This window comes from Euprymna scolopes, chromosome 11, assembly GCF_053919585.1.
Source record: "Euprymna scolopes isolate OS-2025 chromosome 11, ASM5391958v1, whole genome shotgun sequence".
Taxonomy (NCBI): Eukaryota; Metazoa; Mollusca; class Cephalopoda; order Sepiida; family Sepiolidae; genus Euprymna; species Euprymna scolopes.
Genome location: NC_136492.1, coordinates 319003 through 331370, shown reverse-complemented (window position 1 = coordinate 331370; position 12368 = coordinate 319003). Strand labels below are relative to the sequence as shown.

General features: G+C 41.6%; 1 protein-coding gene across 2 annotated transcripts in view; it reads left to right on the top strand.

Moving 5' to 3' along the window:
- The window catches only part of LOC145287707 (uncharacterized), a 68741-nt gene that overhangs the window by 17901 nt on the left and 38472 nt on the right, over positions 1–12368 (top strand). For both annotated transcript variants that reach the window (XM_080135461.1, XM_080135462.1), the window contains exon 2: positions 12203–12283. The gene's annotated coding sequence lies outside the window, so the exon portion shown is untranslated. The remainder of the gene's footprint in view (positions 1–12202; positions 12284–12368) is intronic.

The window sequence follows — 12368 nt, the reverse complement described above, 5'->3', positions numbered from 1 at the left end:
CTCGGAGGTGATTTGTTTCACATCGAATGATGCCTGGATTTGAACAAACCAAGACTTAATGTTAGTTGGGTTGAAAGCTGGGATATTCGATGATAGTGTGGCAAGAGGGGTTTTTGAAGGTTGTGATTCTATTTCCTTCTTCTTTTTCGATTTTTTTCTTTTTTAAATTGTAGTGTTCAATGTCGGGTCACCAATTTGTTTGGGATTTGCATAATTCCCCCGAACAATGAATGAAAAAAAAAAATACTCTACAAAAAAATGTCAAATAAACTTTTGTTTATTTATGTTAAAAGAAAAGAAATCACTTTTCTTGTACACAAATGTGGCAGTCTGTACAAATAGGAAGAAAGTAAAGAATTGGGAGTATGAGAAAGAAAGAAATAGACGTGTTGTGGTGAGATAAGAAAAAGAGAGCGCCAATGTTCCTTGGTGTGTGATACAGCCTGTTGTGTGTGCTACTGTATTCGCTCTGCATGCGTGCTATCCATGTCCCCCCCTCTCTCTCTCTCTCTCTCTCTCTCTCTCTCTCTCTCTCTCTCTCTCTCTCTCTCTCTGCCAAAAGAGAACTTCTCTTGTGGTATTTTTATATTTTTTAAGAGGCTCCGGAAACTGGCAGAAATAAGTTTTTTTTATCGAGCGCTGATTGGTCAAAATTCATATTTTTGGCAAGGAGAGTGAATTGTTTTTTGTTTGTTTGTTTGTTTGTTTTCTTTTACCCCAAGGTGTGGATGAATGCGGTAATGAATGCACGCGCAAATGAATTTTTTAGGAAAACCATGTGTGTGAATAAATTTTAGTGTGTGTGTGTGTGTGTGTGTGTGTGTGTGTGTGTGTGTGACTTGGAAATATAAAATAAGAAACAACACAAGTAGAACAACTGCTATTGTGTTTTAGTAAAAAAAAAATAGATAACAAATATTGCAGCCATGATACAAGTAATCTAAAATATTTATTTCGGAGTTATTTCCCCTGCTTTTAGCTGTTACGTGTATAAACAATACCCCCCCTTTAGGTGTAACTCTCCTAGTAGAGGTACACTTCCCCTACTTACCTCCCTTGGCCGGCATAACTCACCTTGGTGTGGGGTGTCTGCAATATAGCCATTATCGAGAATAAACTACGATATGAATCTTGTCCCTAGCATCCGTGTTTGTTGTCCATATTATATGCATGTCTACACACATAACATGGTGGCAGATTGTGGTAAAAACCGAAACACGTCTCCTAAAATATAAAAACAACTGCCGATCATCATAAAACTGAGTAAGCTGTTTTTTTATTTTTTATTTTTTTGTCTTCTCTGCTATGTTCGACGTCCGTACGGACGGTGACGGTGTCTGGTCTGTTTACTGTTAACTTCTGGTGCTTACTAGCATCACTTTGTCACTGTGACTATTTATCTGTCCTGTTTACACTATCAAGATGTCTATTGATGACACGACGGCTACTACTACTATCGTCACTAATCTCTCTACTGATATGGTTGGTCTACACATGGGGGCTCCTGAAAGACTCGTATTCGGCGGGAATAAGGCTGATTCATGGAACTTGTTTTTCAAAAGATGGTCCAACTATGCACTGCTAAACCGACTTGACCGAAAACCGAGAGAAATACAAGTGGCAGTGCTAGAAAACTGTTTAGGCGATGAAGCTATGAGGATATACCAGAGTATACAGTTCGACACCCCAGATACAGACCGCACTGTACAAGATATACTACAGGCTTTAAATGAATATGCTGTAGGAATAACGAATGAAACTTACGAGAGGTTTGTTTTTCGTTAGAGGAAGCAGGAGGAAGGTGAAGCTTTTGATGTTTTCTATAACGACTTAAGACTCCTGTCACGAAGCTGTAATTTTTGCTTCAAATGCTATGAGTCGATGCTCAGTGATCAGCTTGTGGAAGGCATCCGGAATCAAAACACAAAGCAGGACCTTCTAAAACTCCAAAACCTTACCCTGCAGAAAAGTGTAGACATTTGCAGGGCAGCTGAAAAGGCCTCTATACAAAGTCAAAATATGGGAACAGAGGATGCTACTGCCCGGATAATGAGGGTCAATGAAACCAGTAAAGCTTGGGAACCAGCTCAAAAGAAGAAATGCTCCTTCTGTGGTTACTTGCATGCAGCAAAGCGCAGCAGATGTCCAGCTTTTGGTAAACGATGTAACGCATGTATGGAGAAAGGCCATTTTGAGTCAAGGTGCCCCAACAAGTCCAGTAAAGCTATGGGACAATGGAGCAACACATCAAAGAATAAAAAGTACAGTAGGCCACGACCACATGTGCACCATGTCGACACTTCATCAGAGGATGATGAGGGAGAATATACCCATTGGGTGAATGCAGTGAAGTCAAATAGGAAGCATAGGAAAGATGCCAAGTGTCTCATGCTCCTCGACAACCAGGAAATTGTCTTCCAGATTGACACAGGGGCAACCATCAACACACTTCCTGCAAAGTTTGCAAATGAATTAACACCATACAATGGGGTTCTGACAATGTGGAACAAATCTCTTTTGAAACCACTCGGAATATGTCACAAAAATGTTAAAAACCCTAAGACGAACAAAACATATTCAGTGGAGTTTGTCGTATTCAGAGACTGTCAACCCATATTGGGCCTACCTACAAGTACGCATATGGGCCTGGTTGAAATAAAACAGCAGAATTTCCACCGTGTTGCAGCAGTTAACATGGACAATAGCTACCAGGAAGTGTTTGATGGAAAATTGGGGAAGCTACCAGGAGTTGCAACCCTACAACTTAAGCCAGATGCTATTCCAGCTGTGATGCCGAACAGAAGGACACCTGTGGCGGTACGACCAGAACTAAAGAAGGAACTAGTCAGACTGACAAAAATGGGAGTCATCGAGCCGGTATATAAGCCTACTCCATGGGTTAGCCAACTAGTCCTCACAAGGAAGAAGAATGGAGCCTTAAGAATATGCCTGGACCTGCATGAGCTCAACAAAGCACTCATGCGGGAACACTACATCATGCCTATCCTCGAGGATACCCTCCACGATATGAGGGATGCAAAGATATTCAGCAAGGCGGATCTATCTTCAGGATATTGGCATGTCGAACTTGATGAAGCCTCCAGCAACTTGACCACATTCCAAACATGTTTCGGCCGATACCGTTGGCGTCGACTACCTTTTGGTCTAAACTCGGCAGCTGAAATATTTCAAAGGAAGCTGGTAGAGCAATTCCAGGACATGAAAGGAGTCATTATCATTGCTGATGACCTGGTGATTTATGGAACTAACCAGGAGGAACATGACAGACGACTTCACAGCCTTCTAAAAAAAATGCCAGAAAATAGGGATAAAATTAAACCCTGAAAAGTTAAAAATAGGCCTAGACGCTATCGTTTTCATAGGGCATTGCATAACCAAGGAAGGTATAATGGCTGACCCAGAAAAAATCAGGGCCATTACTGACATGCCAGCACCAGAAACTATTGGAGACCTACGTAGATTTCTTGGCATGGTAAACTATGTTGGGAAATTTATCCCCAACCTGACGACAATCTTAAAGCCCCTCCAAGACCTAACAAAAAAAGATGTCATGTGGACGTGGTCAGAGGCACAGCAATCGGCTTTCAGGACAGTCAAAGATATGATATGCAAAGCACCAGTGCTCTCTTACTACAACCCACTTAAAGAACTCACACTTGAGAATGATGCATGTGAGTATGGGTTGGGAGCAGCCCTGATCCAAGAAGGGCAACCAGTTGCCTATGCAAGCCATTCCCTATTGAACACCGAAGGAAGATACGCCCAAATTGAAAAAGAGATGCTTGCAGTAATATATGGTCTGGAAAAATTTCACCATTACACGCATGGAAGGAAAGTGAATGTCCTCACTGACCATAAACCACTTGTGGCAATCTGCCAGAAGCCACTAGCGAAAGCACCTAAATGACTCCAAAACTTGCTGCTACGGGCTCAACAGTATGATTTCTCTATCAGATACAAGCCAGGGAAAGAAATCCCATTAGCAGACACTCTCTCACATGCGCCCATAGACGAACCAAAATCAGAAGAGCTCATGACTGTAAATAATTTGATGATGCATCCCATCAAAGACCGCAGACTTTCTGAGATCAGATTCAAGACACTGGAGGATCCTATCATGAAGATATTAGCCGAGGTTATTGCAACAGGCTGGCCCAGTGACAAAAAACTGTTGCTCGACGCAGTAAAACTTTTTTTTGACTACAGGGACGAGTTGACAGCACAAGATGGACTAATACTAAGAGGACAAAGAATAGTCGTACCTCAATCTATGAGAGCGGAAATGAAACAAAATTGTCATGCGGGCCACCTAGGCATAAACTCTTGTCTCAGAAGAGCGAGAGAGCTATTGTTTTGGCCAGGTATGTCCGCTGAAATACGCCAATATGTCCAAACCTGTGCCACATGTGCAACATATGCAGACCGACAATCAGCGGAGCCCCTCATAATCACAGAAGTACCAAAGAGACCCTGGCAACGAGTTGCTACTGACATTTTCTCATGGGGTGGAAATGAATATTTGGTCACGGTGGATCAGCATAGCAGATTTTGAGGTGGAAAAGTTGAATGGCTCAACGTCAGATGCAGTGATCAGTCGTCTTAGAGGCCATTTTGCTAGATATGGTACACCAGACATCCTCATTTCTGATAATGGACCCCAATTCTCATCTAGCATGTTTCGGAAGTTCGCAAAAGATTGGGCGTTTACTCACAAAACAATATCCCCTGGGAACAGTCAAGCAAATGGTGCTGCTGAGGCAGCTGTGAAAATTATGAGGTGTCTAATGCGAAAGTGCAAAGCTTCGGGAGAGGACCTATTACTTGGGCTACTGAACATGCAAAATATACCCACTGAAGGTCTCAATACTAGTCCAGCACAGAGACTGCTAGCCCGATGGACAAAGGCAACAGTACCAACCACCGAGGCCCTACTGAGGTCCAGCTACACTTACTCACATTATGAGGCACAAAAGAAAGAAGATAAGAAGCTGAGGCGGCAGGGCAAAGGCAGAGAACTGAGCCAACTTCATGTGGGCAGCAATGTCTGGATCCAGCCTCTAAGACCTCACACAAGAGAGTGGGAGGAAGCCACGGTAAGAAAAATGTTGACTGGTTGGTCGTACGAAGTTGAAAATGCAAGCGGACAACGATACCGCCGCAACCGTCGTTTCATATGCCAAACAATACAACCAAAACACTCTTTCCCCATACACCAACCAAGAGGCACCATCTACAACCACTCTGAGATAGAAAGACTCACCCCAGACAATGCAACAAATAGACAAAATGAGATGGAAACACCAGCAGATCAACAAGACCCAAACGAGAGACCAATATCACCAATACAGACAAGATCGGGCAGAGTCATAAGAAAGCCTGTCAGATATTGTGAATGATCTACCTGAATTTTGAAAATGACACACTTTCTCTCTTCCCCTGTAAGGAGGGAGATGTTACGTGTTGTAAACATAACACTGAGTTATGTACCCTTAACCCGAGCTCTCCAGGAAGGAGAGAGGAAAAGGGACTGTCATGGCGGACCCAATAAAGGTACACATGTACGTCGCTTATCGAGGCTAACTACTGTGTCTTGTTGTCTTTCCCTTTTGAGTGAAGTCCTTCCCTCCTAATTATACATGGTGTCAGGAGTCGGATAAAAACAAAAATAATGAAACAAAGGAAAAATACAACGACCCATCCTAAAAATAAAACATGAAAATACATATGAACGATGAAGGACGCACCCTCACCACGTGGTAAACTTTTTTCGTTTCTTTGTTTTGTTTTTAATATCCAGTCAGTATACATATTCAATACTTTTTGACACTCTAATTAAACACAAATATGTCTAACCCAAACGAAGCTTCACCAAAACATGCCAAAATTGACCCAATTTCTTTCATGTTATAAATGCAACAACAGCAACTCACCATGTAAGAACAGATGACGAACCTCATGGCACGCCTTCTGCCCACCGGGCAACACGCCCCCATCCCATTGTCGTGCCATTCACGGGTGAAGCCCGAGCGACCAGTAATAGAACCTGACTCGTCACACAATAAATGGATCATTTTTAAGGATGCATGGCTTCGTTATAAGGAGATGACACAACTTAACGACCCCACAGAAATCCGGAATGAGTTACGATCTGCATGCAATTCATCTGTCAATGAGATGTTATTCAATTTTATTGGTCCGGATGCCCTGCATAATGCTACAGAGGAGCAGCTGCTGGAATATATTAAATCCGTTGCCGTGAAAACCGTCCATCCCGAGGTATACCGTCAGCAGTTCTTTGTAATGAGACAAAGTGATGGGGAGACTATCACATCCTTTATTTCCCGGTTGAAATCACAAGCGATGCTCTGCGCTTTCAATTGTGGCAACCAGCAATGTACAATGTCATTTTCCGAAGACATGATCAAATCTCAAATCATTGCCGGATTACGGAACACCTCCCACCAGAGCAAAATTTTAGCAGAGATTACGTCCCTGCCAACTCTAAATGACTTAACTAGACGTCTCTTGACTCTAGAATCTACCGCCAGAGCATCAAATCACTTCCGACCAGCAGAGATCACACAAGTGGCCCAATTTAAATCTGCGTCATCAAGAAAGTTTCCACCACCAGACAAGACCAAAAATGATAATGGCAAATGCAAAGGTTGTGGACACAAGGCACACCCAAAAGGACGAAGACAATGCCCCGCTTGGGGCAAATCATGCCACAAATGTGGCAAAGAGAACCACTTCTCAACCACATGCCATGGCACAGCATCGTCAAATGCCATAATGGGAGACTACCCAAATGACAGCCAAGATGAAGATTCTTCGTTCATATCGACAATGACTGTGCAACCTAAATGACTAGAGGAAGAAGAGGGGATCCCGCATGGGTCATGGACCAACAACAAGTTCACACCAAGCCGACCAGAGCCACCTCCATTTTTCAATGTTACTATCACATTAGATACAAAGGCCCACCAACATCTCGGACGATTCAGACATATAAATATGAAACACCAACCCGTCCAATTGCTCGCTTTGGCAGACAAAGGAGCTCAGACAAGTACAGCTGGTGTGGACTTATTGAACAATCTGGGGTGCACTTCTGAACATCTGCTGCGCACCAGACATCGGTTACGTGCCGTTAATGATGACAACCTGCCCATTAAGGGGGCCTTAATTGCCACGATGTCACTCGGTAAGGCAACATGTTCGGAGGTGATATACATCAGCCCAAGGGTTAAGGGCCTGTATATATCACAAACGGCCCTGAAAAAACTCAAAATTATCAACAACGACTTTCCAGCACAAATTAATAGTCTGGTAGCTACAACGAAGATGGACCACAAACCAACTGACCGAATATTAGCCCCATGCGGATGCCCATACAGATCACCATGCCCACCACTGCCAGACAAGCTCCCGTTTCCTGCCACACCGGAATATCGAGGAGAGATAGAGAGCTGGATCAAATGCTATTTTGCCAGCAGTGTATTTAATACATGTACACACCAGAAATTGCAGACCATGACCGGAGAACCGTTTACTATCACATTCCTCGACAACCACCAACCTAAGGCTGTTCACAAACCAATCCCTGTCCCTCACCACTGGAAAGAAGCTGTCAAATCCCAGCTTGATGCAGACGTAGCACTGAACATCATTGAACCAGTGCCAGCAGGGACACCAACGACATGGTGTTCAAGAATGATCACCGTGCCCAAAAAAGATGGCAGCCCACGTAGAACGGTCGACCTCCAAAATTTAAATGCAATGACAAGACGAGAAACACACCACACACCCTCCCCATTCAATCTTGTCAATACGATACCCCCAGGAAAAAAGAAAACTATTCTGGATGCCTGGAACGGATATCACAGTGTTCCTCTAGCTGTAAAGGCACGGGATGCCACCACTTTCATAACAGAATGGGGCAGATACAGGTATTTGCGAGCCCCCCAAGGTTTCCAAGTGTCCAATGATGGTTACACAAAGAGATTCGACACCATTACAGAAGGTTTCCCTCGTGTTGCTCGCTGTGTGGACGACTCTATCTTGTGGGATGATGATATGGCACTATCCTTTTGGCACACCGTTAGATACATCATACGATGTGCTGAAAATGAAATAGTATTTAACCCAGAAAAATTCCAATTCGCAAAAGACAATGTAGAGTTTGCTGGCTTCGACATCAGTTTAACAGGGTACAAACCATCTCAAAAATTACTTGAGGGCATCAGAAACTTCCCATCACCGACAAACATTACAGGAGTTAGATCTTTCTTTGGTTTGATTAACCAAGTTTCATATGCGTTTGCCCAAGCACCCATCATGTCACCCTTCAGAGAACTACTGAAACATAACAGCAGGTTTTACTGGGACGATACATTGGAACAACTCTTCCAGCAATCCAAGGAAACAATCCTAGAAAACATCCGGGATGGCGTTCGAACATTCGAAATAAATCGCCCAACATGTCTGACTACAGACTGGAGTCGAACAGGAATAGGATTTACCCTACTCCAAAAACATTGTGCATGCCCGTCCACAATGGACCACTGTTGTGGGCCAGGACATTGGAAAGTTGTATATGCTGGCTCCCAATTCACTAGACCTGCTGAGAACCGGTATGCACCAATTGAAGGGGAAGCTTTAGCTATAAAGTTTGGATTGGAAAGCTGCAAAATGTTTGTTTTAGGCTGCCCCCACCTGATACTTGCTATTGATCACAAACCCCTTGTGCCGATATTCAATGATCGTAGCTTGGACGAAATAAAAAATCCCAGGATTTTAGATATCAGAGAGCAGACCCTGATGTACCAGTTCAGGGTCATATCAATACCAGGCGACGCCAATGGTGGAGCAAATGCCATGTCCCGTATCCCTACACATACCACCAAGGTCGCAGCAGCGGAATTGGATAGCATGGAAGAAGCGTTGCAAGCTGGAATAGAATCCCGATACAACCAAGAAACATCTCCTATCAAGATGGTGCGCATACAGCAAGAAGCCGCGATGGATCACTAATACATGAACCTCGTGGAAACAATAGAACAAGGATTCCCTGAACACAAGGATCTTCTACAGCCAAATATTAAAGAGTTTTAGAATATGCGAAGCGACCTATACACAGTTCAGTCTCTAGTATTCAAGGAAAGCCGCATATTAATTCCAAAAAACCTACGTCGCGAACTCATCGACCAACTCCATGTTGGCCACCAGGGGATCAACAGTATGAGAAGCAACGCCAGACAACGTTTTTTTTGGCCTGGTATGGGAGCACAATTGCAGGAAAAGCGCAATCAGTGCAAGCGCTGTAACGAAATTGCCCCATCAAACCATAAAGAACCTGCAATGGAACCTGTCCACCCAGAATACCCTTTCCAGTCGACAGTAACAGATATTTTCAACATGGCGGGACGGAAATATATGATATATGCTGACAGATATTCAGGTTGGACAGAGGTATCTTCAATGCAACAAGACGCCAGGATCTCCACAGTATGCAACATCTTACGCAGGTATTTTGTGAATTATGGTGTGCCGGAGGAAATTGCTTGTGACGGTGAACCCTCATACAACTCTGATGAGTGGAGGACATTTCTCAAAACATGGGGCATATCCCTCCGAGTCTCGTTGGCATATTGTCCACAAAGCAATGGCAGAGCTGAGGCAGCTGTCAAGCATATGAAGAGGATATTAACAACAAATGTTAGCCCCAATGGTTCACTGGATATGGATGAAGCGGCAAAAGCACTGCTACTCCATCGCAACACACCACCACCTGACATAGGTGCGTCACCATCAGAACTTCTATTCGCTTGTCCCCTGAATGACCACTTACCAAACCCCACAAAATTTCGCCGTGAATGGTTGGAACTCGCCGACATGCGCAAGAGGGCCATTAACCTGCGTTTCCTCAACAACATGAAACACACTGAAAACAGGCAACAACTCAACCCACTAAGAATTGGGGAACATGTGTCAATTCAAAACCAACATGGACACAAACCACTGCGCTGGGATAACACCGGCACGATTGTTGAAACTCTCCCCCACAGACAATACTGTGTATTAGTTGATGGCAGCAGAAGAACCACACTCCGAAACCGCCGTTACCTTTGCAAAATAAGCACGGATAGCCGCAACCTGGCTCATGATGACACCCTACCAGATGACCTACCAAACAGAATCAGGATCCATCCCCCACAGTCACCTACAAACTCAAACCCAGTATGCCCAGACAGCCAACAACACCCTCAAATACAAATAACACCAACCCCACCTTCCACACCAGGTACTCAAATAAAGAATGAACCCCTGGAAATGACAGATACAGGGCAGAATGAAAGATCTGAAGCTAGGTCTAGACCTATCCGTAACAGACGATTACCGTCTAGATTTAAGGACTTCCAGCTTGGATGATGATAATAATAATAATAGTGGTAATAATAATAATAATAATGATAATAATAAAAAAGACTTAAAAAAAAAAAATAAATAAATAAATAAATAAAAATAACATGTAAACATAACACTGAGTTATGTACCCTTAACCCGAGCTCTCCAGGAAAGAGAGAGGTAAAGGGACTGTCATGGCGGACCCAATAAAGGTACGTCGCTTATCGAGGCTAACTACTGTGTCTTGTTGTCTTTCCCTTATGAGTGAAGTCCTTCCCTCCTAATTATACACGTGTATAAACAATACCCCCCCCTTTAGGTGTAACTCTCCTAGTAGAGGTACACACTTCCCCTACTTACCTCCCTTGGCCGGCATAACTCACCTTGGTGTGAGGTGTCTGCAATATAGCCATTATCGAGAATAAACTACGATATGAATCTTGTCCCTAGCATCCGTGTTTGTTGTCCATATTATATGCATGTCTCTACCGCCTACTTTAAAATGTCTAAGAAAAATGTGATTTTACCTAATTTTCTGTAAAAATTAATTAACTTTCTATGTGATTGTTTTTCGTAATTTTGGATATATTACTATTTTCGGCATGACCATTGCGTACGTAACTTATTAACTTATTTAATAAATAAATAAATTGACTTCTTTTAATAAATTTAATAAATAAATTGACCTCTTTTAATACATTTAATAAATAAATAAATTGACTTCTTTTAATAGTTTTTTTTTTTTTTTCGTCTGAAAACAGACTTTAATAAGTGCTGGAACGATTAAAGTTGTCACTGGTTATCTCCCCACAACGAAGAATGCCTGACAAAATCCCTAAAAATCGTAATATTTGATTTTCTTCAAAAAAAAAAAAAAAAAAAGTACTTGATTGATTTATCTTGTATATTTTCATCTAAGTTGGTCATGTTCGCTTATTAAAGTCTGTTTTCAGAGGGGGGGAAACAACTAGTGTTTTCGCATTCTCTTTATTAAAAGAAGTCAATTTATTTATTTATTATCCCTAAAAATCGTAAAATTTGAGTTTCTTAAAAAAAAAGTACTTGATTGATTTATCTTGTATATTTTCATCTAAATTTGTCATGTTCGCTTATTGTCTTTATTAAAAGAAGTCAATTTATTTATTTATGTATTAAATAAGTTAATTTATTAAGAAAAAAAAAAAACTAAAAATATGCAATGGTGTGCATGGTCTGCCGGGCTGCCCTTGTTCACCCATATTTCCGCCAGGGGTCGTTAGTGCCGTTATCTCTCAAATAAGATGGCGTGTGGCAAAGCTTCGATAAAACGTCCGATAATATTTGATATTCTGAAAAAAAAAAAAAACTATTTGATCGATTTACATGATTTTTGGAATATGACATCTTCATGCAGTGACAAGTACGTACATTATGAAGATTTTTTTTTTTCAGATTTTTATTGTAAAAAAGACTTGTTGTGGCCCGTTTATAGACTTGCACCACATATTTTTATTATAAAGATTATAATTTTGTAATACAAGTTTAAATAAAGACTGTTTGCATAAGTCATATTTCCTATCTAAAATAAATTACATCCGCACGCAGCGCAGAATTTGTCTGCCGTCAATTATGCCGAACGGCTTTGTAAATAAAGTGTTAATCTTAACGAAAGAGCGCGCTCTCTCTCTCTCTCTCTCTATCTATCTATCTATATATATATATATATATATATATATATATATATATATATATATATATATATATATATATATATATTAATTTTCTTCTTCTTTAGTTTTCTGCGATCCTGCTTTTCTGACCACCATCTTGAATTTTGACTTCCAATCAATTAAACTACACCAGTAATCTTTTAAAAGTAAGTATAATTGAATTTTCTTTTAACTATTTTCTAGAGTTTCAAACTAAGCTCGAGTACCAACTAAAGACTTATCGGGTTTGTA